At 37.2% G+C, this 13,319-nt stretch overlaps 1 protein-coding gene across 1 annotated transcript in view; it reads left to right on the top strand.

Annotated features, from left to right (window-relative positions):
- Positions 1-13,319, top strand: part of LOC141435822 (protein Fe65 homolog) — a 110,683-nt gene that overhangs the window by 10,435 nt on the left and 86,929 nt on the right. The gene's annotated exons all lie outside the window — the stretch shown is intronic.

Raw genomic sequence — 13,319 nt, 5'->3', positions numbered from 1 at the left:
TGGGCAGGATATAGGCAGCAGTGTCAGTATGTAGACAGCAGTGGCAGCGTGTTCCAGTGTCAGTGGCTAGGCTAGTGTAGTAGCGCTGTGCGCACCGCGCTCCCCACATGATGTCACTTCACTTGCCATAATCCTAACCAAAACTGAATAGCGTACAGCAGGACGGAACGTTTGTGCTACTGATGTCATACTGACATCGCCAAAGAAATCATAGCGAAATTGATTATGAAAAGGTCCAGCCCTGGTACACAATTTAGTTTCCTCCATTGTAACAGTCGCTAGTCGCTGCTAGCTGGGTCCACACGTTTGGCAAGCGCCGAAACACGCACAGGACGCAGTCATAATGTTTAGGGTAAGCAAAAGCTATTTAAGCTTACCGGATTGCTACCACCATCTTGCTCGCTAATCCTGCCGTGAAGCAGCAGTTCTTGCACTGTTGTGTTTCGGCGTGGAGAGTAAGACAGCCGGTGAAATTACTGGCACTTGAGGTATCCCATCTGAGGCCTCTAGGTTGGCAACGCGTCTGCAATACCCCTGGTGTTGCAGATGTTTATGGGCGGTGGTGATCTCTTTCCATCAGGAGACCCACTTGCTCGTTTGCCATCCAGTCGAATAAAAAATAAAAAAACTAACGTGACTGCGCCGTGTGCGTTTGTCGGCGCTTGCCAAACGTGTGGACCCAGCATCTAGAGTGTTTTTATTAAGTACAGAAATATTGAGAGATTGGCTTACTTAATTTGATGCCTTACTTTTAATTTAAGCACGTCCCCGACGCGTCATGAATCATGCATGACCCCTACCCAAAACATGTCATTCCCGCAATACGGTATTTGACAACTCCTGAATTTGCCATATCTTAATATTATTATGAAAATAAATATACAGACAGTGTTTAGCGAAAAGAAAACTTAAATCGGTTGAAAATTGGATTTATAGTGAATTTTTGAAAAACTATATACCTGTCTCTTTCTCAAACGATTTTCTCTATGCAGCAAGTATGGCGGTACTGGCGTGTGACGTCACATGCCAGTATGTCTTTCTCTGTCTAATCTTTAATTTCAAACCCCGTAACTTTGTTATTTGTAAAGGTAGCTTAAAAATTGTTTCTTTATTCGATAACAGGCATTGTGCAGTTTTAATTTATAAAACATCTACAAAATAGTCAAATACCGTATTGGCGGGTCACTCCTGCTATCTCTAGATCTCGTGTCAACGCTCCCATAACTTCAACCTCTTGTCTTACTTAGTCATGTTCTTCCAAAAACAACTTTGTGTCAAGTGCGCAGTGTTGGTTTTATAACCGGGAAAACGGGGTAGATACGAGGTTATGAAAGTCTGCGGTCGATTAGAATATTCCTTTTTCGTAAGCAGCTGTTCGTTTATGGAGACTGAAAAAAAAACTGTCTGAGAAGTTGAAGGAACTGGAGTTTTCTATACCTTAGCATTAAAATATTATAATCGTGCGGCTTTTGTTTTACGATGCACCGCGTTTTGCAGGTTTAATAGGGTTAAAATTAGCAAATTTAAATATGGAAACTTGATTTTTCAGGGTTTTATATAACCGTTTGCGTTTTTTTTTTAATTTGACTTGACAATAGAAGGTTTAATTGGATTTTAAAGTGAATTACGAAGCCCTAGGAAAGAAGTTGCATATATTGCATGATGTATTTTTAAGTGATAGACTATAAAGTGATATTTTTTATTGTTTTAATTTTATTTAAAACAAAACTCAGTATTTGCCATACTACGCTCATCAAAAGTACTCACTAAACATTACATTTGTCTAGGGATAATGACATCCCAAGATTTTTTTGATGTGTGTGTAGATAGTATCGAATGGAAGAACTAATGTGCCTGCCCTCTGGCAGAGGGGTGTAGCTAAATACTTTCCCCCCTTCAATTAAAAATCCCATTTAACTCCAATTACAATCCCATTAATTCCAATATGACAATCAATAACTGGTAAGTGGTAGTCCTAAACTAGTGTGACCATATTTGAAATATGATCGGCCATTATTTCATGCAGTCCTATTACCCCGTTTCCTCCCTAGATAATTATAATACCTAGAACAATCTTTTTTTTCAATTAATACATTTCTAGTACCTAATTGCTTTGCGGTGCCCCTATTTTTTCATAATTTTATGATGGACGTCTACATAAAGCTACAAATCAAACTAACATTATAAATGCGAAAGTTTGTAAGTCTGTTTGTTTGTTGGTTTGTTTGTTTGTTACTACATCACGTCTAAACCACTGAACTGATTTAGATGAAATTCGGTACAAAGATAGTTTGAATCCCGGAGAAGGAGCATAGGATAGTTTTTATCTCGGAAAAATGCATAAAGTAAATGTACGAGTGCTCGTCACTGTCCCAATAGTTGGCATCTTTAATCTTATGTCATTAGCAATAGAGATGACAGCAGGGTGTCGTCTATTGGGCATTAGCGTGTATAGCACTTTGACGTTTACCTTAGTACCCGCGGGATAGCGATAAACGGGTCAATCAACTTTTTTACCGACACTAATCTGTCCGCGACATTTTTCAATTGCAGATTTTTGTAAGTAAACATGTTTTTTTCTGTAATTTAATAGATGGTGTACATGAATACATGTCATCCTTCGTAAGTTTAACCTATTAAACCGTGGAATATCTTGTTGAAAGTAAAATTTTTTGGTAACGCCAGAGACAATTTTGGAAACGCAGGAGACGTCCAAAGTGTCGGTAAAATAGTTCATTGACATTTTGCGCGGACGGAATCGCGAGTAACGGCTAGTATGTGCATATTTACTTACCAGTTTCTATGGTAATAAACAGACGTTTTGACACTTATTAAAAAGAAAAAAATCAAGACAGGGACATTGGACAGGGACATTGGACATAGCCAAAGGTACTTGAACAAAGAATTAAAATCAGTTTAGTTTTGCAAGAGGAAATTGGGGGCTGTCTTCGTCAGTTATTTGTATGCGTGATCATTCCGGGTAGTTAATTGTTATTAAAGTTTTATATGTTTCTATTATTTTGATTAGTTTTATACGTAGGTATATTCATTCGTATGTATAGAATAAGTGCTATATTTTCATTATTAAAATAGGAAAAATTGTTTGGTCAATTTCGGTAATGGTTTGAACGGCGCGAACAATCAACCTAGCTTGGTCTTATCTCAACGAAAACGCGGGTTTTCAAGTTCAAGCAAAGCTCTGTCGCTTAGGTACTGAATTCGTTTACATTATATACGTTCAAGGCACTGAATGCATTAAACTAGAACCCCTACAAGTATCGCTTGATATACAATACAACGGTCTCCTTAAAACGGACCGTGTAGTCACTGCTATAACCAAAATGCCCTAGTCACGCCACAGCCGTATCGCCAGACATCTTGGCGCCCTCCCCCCCCCCCGTCGCTGGTGCATTGTATTCATAGATTGAGAATTTAGTGCCTGGCCGGTTCTGGGCGCCTGGTAGCATGAACTAATAAATTTAAATAAATCGCTTAAGTCTGGTTGGTAAGTTTGAACAAGTTCGATTCCCGAGAGCCCGCACGAATGAATTGAATGATTGAATCTATGTGTGCATCACGAAAAAAAATTATATACAGTAGAACATAGAACATCCTCCTCTTTGAAGTCGGTTAATTATTAAATACATGTGATTTGAAACTACTTACATTTTTTTCATATAAAATATTAGTCGACCCGTGTATGTGAACGGCATCACACACACACTTACCAGAAAATGCCAAGGCCATTTCAAGAATTGGCCATTTCAAGAAATGGTCATTTCAGGAAATTGTCATTTCAAGATGTGGTCATATTAAGAAGTGGTCGTTTTTATTAGTAAGCATTTCACATTGTGGTCCTAAATCGCCGAAACGCTTGTCATCACTGCAACTGGCGCCAAGAAAATTTAGGCAAACCGAGTCGAGTTGCTACGCGCGACGCCCCTACCACTTTCTTCTTCAGAGCAACAGTTCGATCTTCAACACGTTTAACTATGAGTCAGCTCAAGTTAAGTCATCATCATCATCCCAGCCTATATACGTCCCACTGCTGGGCACAGGCCTCCTCTCAGAACAAGAGGGGCCTCAAGTTAAGTATCCATTAACAATAATTAATACTTAGGGGCTGTTTCACCATCCATTGATTAGTGTTAACTGGCGGTTAGGTGTGATGCTGTATCTATTTGTTTTGTTCGAATAGACGGAGACGGCATCACATTTAACCGTCGGTTAACGCTAATCAATGGATGGTGAAACAGCCCCTTAAAGACGTAAACTATGTGAAAAAAAAGGAAATAAAAAAAAAGTCTCAAGTCGTGACCGTGTTACGCAACACGACCTCAGCCCGATTCTCGATCTGATAGCGGACCACTGCAGTGGTGAAAGCCACAGCCCCAGTTTAGGTACATACTAACCCTTACCCTGCGGCTTTGCTCGCTTCAGCCAGATTTGATATTTGAATCCCACCAATTAAATGCGAACCGGAAGACGAAGCGTTGGCAGGCCTCCCACCAGGTGGACTGACGACATCGTGAGAGTAGCGGGAAACCGGTGGATGCAAGTGGCGAGTTGTCGTTCATTGTGGCGTTCTAAGGGGGAGGTCTTTGTCCAGCAGTGGACGTCTTCGGGCTGATGATGATGATGATGATGATGAATTAAATGCGAGTTTTCAAGTCTGTTTGTTTGTTACCTTATCACGTCTGAACTACTGAACCGATTTAGATCAAATTCGGTTTACACATAGTTTAAATCCCGGGTGAAGGACATAGGTACCTACTGAATTCTACGCGAGCGGAGTCGCGGGCAACAGCCAGTAAGTATTTTTTTTTGAAAAAATCTTTACTTACTGGCTGTAATAGTATATTATTATATATCTTAAACCATAAATAAAATATTCTCCATTGATATTCCGGGATTTCCCGAACCTTCCGTAGGAATTTCAAGTATTATATTGAATTTGACCTAGCTCCAAGTAACTAATAGTTTCAAGAAAATGATATTATATCAAGTAACCATTATGAATTGTGTTCATTTTTTTTAAATTTATGTATTTTGACACGTTCCTCTAGGCGACTATTCAGTCCGCTTTGCTTTACGAAATTGGTCCCCAAAGTCTGCTTTCGCAGCCGTTTGACTCACACACTCACACATCTACAAATCCCTACAAAGGTCGATTCGTGACTCATTCGGGATTTTCCGTCAACCATCCACAATAGCACAACGTCAGAACTACCATTCCACTACCACGCTACAATCAACTTTATCCCAACATGCTAGAGCTAATTTTAAATCTATCTTGTTGTAATTTTCTCAACTGAAATTTCACAGCCTTCCGAAGGGCGTAAAGTTGTAAATGCTATTTCCTTGTCAAAGGAGCTTCGATCGTAGTGACAAAGTTTTAAAGTAGAATATTGATTTTAAAGGCATATTGTAAAGGCGACATGGAAATGCAACTGCAGTGAACATTTTCATTGTTAAGCTAAAACTCGCTAGATGTAGTTTGTTGTAACGGTCAATGACCTTTTTGATGTGTCGATTCATTATTTTCACCGGAATCTGGGGGTTTATTTTGAAGAACAAGGTCTGCGAGAAGAGTAAGTTAAGTACTTATTTTGTGTCGTTTTGTTCATAGTTTTTTTTTTAAATAAGTATGTCACAGCATAGAAAAAATCGGTCAAGTGCGAATTGAACTCGCGTGGAGAGGGTTCCGTACAATGCCAAAGTCAAATGTTTTCCTGTATTTTTTTATAAATATATTTACGGTGCTTTTTAAATTAATACAAAATATCACATTTGAAATCCTCACAGTAAGACGCGAGTTAACTACTACTAGCGCTATCTAGTGGTGTTTTAGTGAACTATTTTTAAGTGAACGTATTATTATATTGAGTTTACCACTTTATTTTCAATTGATAGAATACTTATGGGTTTTCCTGTAATCTACTCGTACAAGCAATGAACTCTAATTTGTATTTTTTTTTTAATTTAGGCTCAGTGGGTAGTTTCGGAGATCAGGAGGGGAATAGTAAATTTTTCGTCTTCTTTCATGAATAAAATCAAAACTATTTATTTTACAACTAGCTTTTACCCGCGGCTCGCACGCGTAAACTATTCGGTGTGGTAGCTGCAATTGAAATTTTCGGATTTTACAAAATTCCCCTGGAAATTTCCAATATTTATATCATGGTCTTCATTGAGGTTGTGTTGTGAATAACTGTACAAAATTCAAGACTCTAAACCCAGTGCTGAAGTTTCAAAATTTTTCCTATCAAAATTCAAATGCAAAATTCAAATTCAAATCATTTATTCAGTAAATAGGCCGCAATGGGCACTTTTACATCTCATTTTTTAAACTACCAGCGCTTTCGGAAAGACCATCATTGCCAAGAAGAATGCGCCGCAAGAAACTTGGCAAAAAGTCATTTTTTCAAAATAAAATAATTACAAATAAAATACTTAAAAACTACAGTATACAATTAAAGAAAAAAATACAAAATAATAATAATAATATAATAATAATAACAATAATAATAATAGATGTATGGGGTCCTTAGTTACAAAACTATCCCGTGGGAATATCGGGATAAAAGTAGCGTACTTATGTGTTATTCCAGACATACGGCTACCTACATCCGAATTTCATGCCTCTAAGCCTAGCGGTTGTTATTTCGACATTTTATTCCTAGGTATCCCGTGGTAATATCGGGTCAAAAAGTCATCTATGTGTTTTCTAGACATCCAGCTTCCTACATACCAAATTTCATGACTCTAAGCTCAGCGGTTAATATTTCAAGATTTTATCCCTATCCCGATGGAATATCGGGGTAAAAAATAAATTATTTGTTATTCCACAGGTCCAGCTACCTACATACCCAATTTCATGGCTCTAAGCCCAGTGGTTGTTATTTCGAGATTTTATCCTAGGTATCCCGTGGGAATATCGGGTCAAAAAGTCGCTTATGTGTTATTTCAGACGTCTAGCTACTACATACCAAATTTCATGACTCTAAGCCCAGCGGTTATTATTTCAAGATTTTATCACTATCCCGTTTGAATATCGGGATAAAAATTAGCCTGTGTATTATTCCAGAGGTCCAGCTACCTACATACCAAAATTCATGGCTCTTAACCCAGTGGTTGTTATTTAGAGATTTTATCCCTAGGTATCCCGTGGGAATATCGAGTCAAAAAGTCCCTTACGTGTTATTCCAGACGTCTAGTTATTTACATACCAAATTTCATGACTCTAAGCCCAGCGGTTATTATTTCAAGATTTTTTCCCTATCCCGTGGGAATATCGGGATAAAAAGTAGGCTATGTTTTATTCCATAATTTCCAGCTATCTACATACCAAATTTCAGGGCTCTAAGCCCAGCGGTTATTAGTTCAAGATTTTATCCCTATCCCGTGGGATAAAAAGTAGCCTATGTGTTATTTCAAACGTCCAGCTACCTACTTATCAAATTTCATGACTCTAAGCCCAGCGGTTGTTATTTCGAGATTTTATCCCTATCCCGTGGGAATATCGGAATAAAAATAGCCTATGTTTTATTCCAGATGTTCAGCTATCTACATACTAAATTTCAGGGCTCTAAGCCCAGCGGTTATTAGTTTAAGATTTTATCCCTATCCCGTGGGATAAAAAGTAGCATATGTGTTATTTCAAACGTCCAGCTACCTACTTATCAAATTTCATGACTCTAAGCCCAGCGGTTGATATTTCGAGATTTTATCCCTATCCCGTGGGAATATCGGATAAAAAGTAGCCTATGTTTTCCAGATGTTCAGCTATCTACATACCAAATTTCATCCAAATCCGTCCAGCCGTTTCAGCGTGAAAGAGTAACAAACATACTCACACTCACTCACTCACTCACTCACTCACTCACTCACTCACAAACTTTCGCATTTATAATATTAGTAGGATAATAATTTATTGAATCAGGCGTTACTTTGCGGAGATCCATATCAATGAACTAAAAGAATTTCCTTGCTCACCCGCGACCTTACGATAGCTAAGCTTATGCAAAATATGCGTGTTCATGCAGTTCCTCCGCCTCCACACTGTAAGAACACACACAAATCACACAAACCCAACTATCACCACCACCACACTACACTGACGCGTTTCGAACTCAACCAGAGCTCATCTTCAGAGTAACACACCCGTACACCATGCTACCAGTTGTTAGACACTAGGTCACAGGTGACAGTTAGTAGGTCTATATAACAACTGTAAATCTATTTAATCTTTCTGAAGCCAGTAAGCGGCTATCCAATCGATATTAGTCGTACAAACATCGTTTTAAATGCGAGTTGTCTGCGTATCCTCTGAATAAGTTATGCACCGCTCGATTAACGTTACATTATCGATTTACCATCAGCGACTCGATATTTGTTGCTACATTGGAAATAACTTTAACAAGTAGGCAAAGTCATGTATGTGGGCAGGTGGTAGGACCTTGTGCAAGGTCCGCCGATTGCTACCACCATCTTGCTCGTTAATCCTGCCGTGAAGCAGCAGTGCTTGCACTGTTGTGTTTCGGCGTGGAGAGTAAGACAGCCGGTGAAATTACTGGCACTTGAGGTATCCCATCTTAGGCCTCTAGGTGGCAACGCATCTGCAGTCCCCTGGTGTTGCAGGTGTCTATGGGCGGTGTGATCTCTTACCATCAGGAGACCCACTTGCTCGTTTGCCATCCAATCGAAAACTACGTATTCTGCAAGTAAATGGACTTTTTACGTGTCACTTTCTTTTATAGTACCAGTGCTTTTGAAAAAATCGGTCAAGTGCGAGTCGGGCTCGTGCATGAAGGGTTCCGTACCTCCGTAACAGTTTAGTAAGTAATAAGTTTTTGTTGAAAACTCTTTAGGGTTCATACTTAAAGGGTGCCAATCATCATTGCAAGAAGCACCGCAAGGAATTTGGCAGAGTCATTTTTTCAAAACAATAATTACATTACTTACTTATTACAATTCTCTTATCTATTAAAGCCAGTAAAACCAAGTAAATTATAAATACATACCTAATTTAAGTATAACATTTTGTGATTTTGATTTTCAAAAATAAAAATATAATTAATCATGATTGTAATTCAATTTGATTCATAGATCCAAGCGACTGTGAATTAAGTAATTTGAGTTAATGAAGTCTGATATTTTTTATCTCGCTTTCCAGAATCTGTACCTTATCCCCACTTATTTTCAAAACGCAATAATAAATTCTTTGATTAATGTTCATCTTGATTAATTTGATTAATCCCATCCTTTTATCTCTGGCCGCCTGCACCCATTAATCAAGTCAACCTATATTTCATAACAGTACAGTAAAGCCAGCTTCACACGCGACGACGCCGGAAGCGTTGCAGGACAATGCTCGCCAGTGTACCGTGGCGCGTAAAGGGGAGTCCACACTAACTTTTTAGTTTAAAAAAAATATTCAGGAACGTTTCGAAGACGCTTACCACTAGATCCAGGAGATGAATTAAATTCTGAGATTTTATTAAAATCCCATGGGAATTACGAGAAATTAAACCAAGGATTTTATTAATGTTACATGAAAATGAACTGAAAAACATCCGTGCCACGTGTTTCTATCCTAGAGGTTGAAATTTCGATGATTTGTCTCGGTCCCATGGGAATATCGGGATATAAAGTAGACAATATGTGTGTTGTTTCAAATGTTCAGCTATCTACGTAGCAAATTTAACCCAAATCAGTTCAGCCATTTTAGCGTGAACGAGTAAGTTATAAGCAGGATTTTTGGCGGTAAGATTTAGGTTCTACTTTTAATCTCCTACTTTATTTGCAGAATACATAGTAATAACTACATATAATAATTAGTATAAATCCGCACAAAATTATGTTTCTTGCCAGAATCTTTTTCGAAATTTTTTCTTCAGCGGTGGTAGATTTTTTGACATTCACAAGCCCTCAAAAGTCAAGTCAGTGTTGTTGTTTCAACATCTATCTCTTTCTATCTCTCTCTCAAGGAAAAATATATGGGAAGTCGGCAGTTGGCAGTTAGGTTGCAGTTGAAATGCAGACCGTCTGTACAGGACTGTAAAGGGAATCCCCTTGCTGTGTGGCCAGCCCTTTAGCGCGGCGCTCGATGCCCACTAGAGCAGCACGCTTGCCCAATGCGTTGCATCAGTATCACTGCATTTTAATTGGCACCAAGTGTACTTCGTTTAACATTCTGTAACAATTTGACGATATCACTGCCAATACTTAAAACTTGTATTTTTTTTATCGATTTCAGTTTGATTCGACAGATGGCTCAGTTAATTGATTAAACTAGCTGGTAATTAATTAGTTTGTTATTAGATTAACTTTCATTATTGTATTAATTTTGAACTTGACTACTAAAACGTTTAATTCAGGCTCTAGTCATAAAAGGTTTTTTTCGTAAATAAGAATTCAATATGTATTGAGTTCACAGTAATTTAAAATGTCAAATTGTAAAATTAACTGACAAGTGACATTGATGGATGTCATAAAGAGAAACGTTTGAAAATATTAACTTGATCGTTAGAGCCGAATGCTTATTTGATAAAATTTGCTCTGGGGCGATTTCGGTGACAAATTGATAATTTATGGCCGCTTTTCTGTCAGTTTGGGTTTTCTTCAAAAAAAGGCAAAACTTAACTGTCAAGTCACGAGTGTAGAATTAGAAACCAACTAAAAGCATACTGGCTTAAGAAACCAGACTAACCACTTAAAAAAAATTAAGATATTTTTAATTGCATGCATTAAACTAAATTAAAATAAAATAAAAAGTTTCTGAGAGTTTCAGTTTAATATTTTTTTTATTTTTATTTATTCATAATTATAAAGTGTTACAAAGAAAATAAACAAAAGAAGCGAACAAAAACCCTACCTGGTTTATCGGTCGCTAATTGACGACCTTGTATGAATTTTATGAATTAAATTCGGTTTGATCCGACGAAAACTCGATTTTCGGCACAGTTTCATGCGCCATGATCACAAGAACATGATCATGATGAGTCGTCTCGTGATCATCGCGCATGCAATTGTGCCGAAATATCGAGCTTCGTTTAAATCAAGGTACGCCGAACAAAACAGAATTTAATTAATAAAATTAGTAATGACCGCAATAGTCTAAAATATTACCTTGTATAAAATTTCGGCATAGGATATTAAGTACTTAATTCTTCGCCCCTGCGTGGGAATAGTTAGAAGACGTCGCCAGCCGCCCGTTTTATTCACTATTACGGCAAATGTCGCGCTCGTTGTCTTAATAGACACTGGAAACCTGTGCTGGAAACCTTTTAGGCCTTCCGACTGGGCCCTGTACTACAAAGTGCAAAATTCGAACTTCGTATCTTGCCGTCCCGCAGACGCTAATATTATTCAATACGGGAGTGAGAGGGACGGCTTAGACACGACTGACAAGTGACAGCGCTGCTTACATATTCCCCGCAGAATTATACTAACATAACAAAAGAAAAGTTAGAAAATCCCCGACATTGTAATTTCAAAGTTCAATACCTATCTCAAACAGCTAAACCGATTTTACAAGCTTTTAAATATTAACATGTATATAGATTCACCTGTCCCGTTGTCTGTAGTCAAATCATGCAAGTTAAATTCGACCAACTTCCAGTAGTCAGATTGTCTTGAAATTTGGCATACTTATGTGAATTGCGTGACAATACAATAATCTGGGGTAGTGGCATCCTGGTAGTCCGGCCAGGATCGTCTCCGCAGAGCGAAACTTTTCAACTGTTAATGTCATCAACTTGAAATTTGGCGTGCAAATGTAGTTGGTGCAATGCAAATACAGTCAACAAAAAGTACATTTAGCAAAAAAAGCTAATACTAATAATACTTAAAAACTGAAAATAAAATACTAAAGATGATTATTTATCAAAAATATTAGGTAAGAACTTCATTTTGTTTTGAATATATTTTTACGGGTATTCGTCTAATTAAATAAATTCAGAATGTTAGAACATTCCCGAGAAGGAACTCTGTCATTGTCCAGCCAGAGAGTAGAGACATATATTATATTTGTTTGTATACCTAATTGCAATTGCTTTAATTATTAAAAAAATATATTCGTAAGTTTTCCTAAGTTTTTATTTGATATTTATCAGGAAAGCGAGCATCTGTGTCGTAAAAAAATCGTATCGTTGTCGTACTGTGATAGCTAAACGTAATATGAAGATAAAATATCATTGACTTTTACAAAATGTCACAAATTATTTGCCTACCAAGTTACTACAAATATATATACAAATAGAATTAATTTCCAAACTAATAACAATAACTATATACATATATTATAACATATCAAATGTGAAAGTTCATGACAAATATGTTGCCTCTTTGATGAAATTGAAATGAAAATATTCGAAGTTAGATTGAGAAATAACATAGGTAAATAGACTCCTATACCTATCCGTTAAAATTATATATATTTTTTAAAAGAGCAATTCTTGTATATTAAATATTTACATATATATTTCAGGGATCTCGAAAACGGCTATAACGATTTCGATGTGGTATGTAGGGTTTTTTGTAGATGAGCAAACAGTCTAACTTGGAGTTTTAGTGCTATCCGGTAAAATGGGATATTTTCTATGGGAAAGGGAAAAAAGCAGCAGGTTGCCGACGAATTCCCGGCTATTTTCTTTCGTTCTTTATTAAAATACCGGCCAAGATCTATCCAAATTTAATTAAACGCATGAAAATTTATCTTATCACACACGTAAATTAGAGACCCGATTGAAATCCTTTTAAATTTTAAAAAGTAAAATCACGTTCTAAATTCGAATCCAATTAAAGCCAGCCAGCATCTCGGCTGAATGTTAACAAAAGCTTTCAACCTTCGCCCCGACCTCGTCGGAAACTTGAACAAACGTAAACTGGCTGTACTGTATAGCGAATGCCTTAGTTATTTTAAAAGTAATGCGAGTTTAAAAAATATCACCTTCGAAAGGCCGTTAGAGAGTAAGGTCGTGCATACGTGAGGGGACGTAATATGAGGGAGGAATTATGTATTTGGTATATCTTGTTTGTGTTCTATTCAAAGACAAATAATACTTGTATTATCTATCTGCATTAATATTCAGGTACAAGTAAAAACTACAAAACAATTAAGCTTGCAAAGTACTTGGTGGTTATGTAGCTCGTAATTTTGAAATATTAACGAGTGTTCATCTTATTTAATTAATATCGACTTGGAAGTTATTTCTTACGCCTATCTTACATACAATTTTTTCAATTTTTTTTTATTCGATTGGATGGCAAACAAGAGTGGGTCTGCTGATTAATATCTTAATTCTTCACCTCACCCT

Source organism: Choristoneura fumiferana, chromosome 15 (assembly GCF_025370935.1).
Source record: "Choristoneura fumiferana chromosome 15, NRCan_CFum_1, whole genome shotgun sequence".
Taxonomy (NCBI): Eukaryota; Metazoa; Arthropoda; class Insecta; order Lepidoptera; family Tortricidae; genus Choristoneura; species Choristoneura fumiferana.
This window is presented reverse-complemented; position numbering and strand designations above follow the sequence as displayed.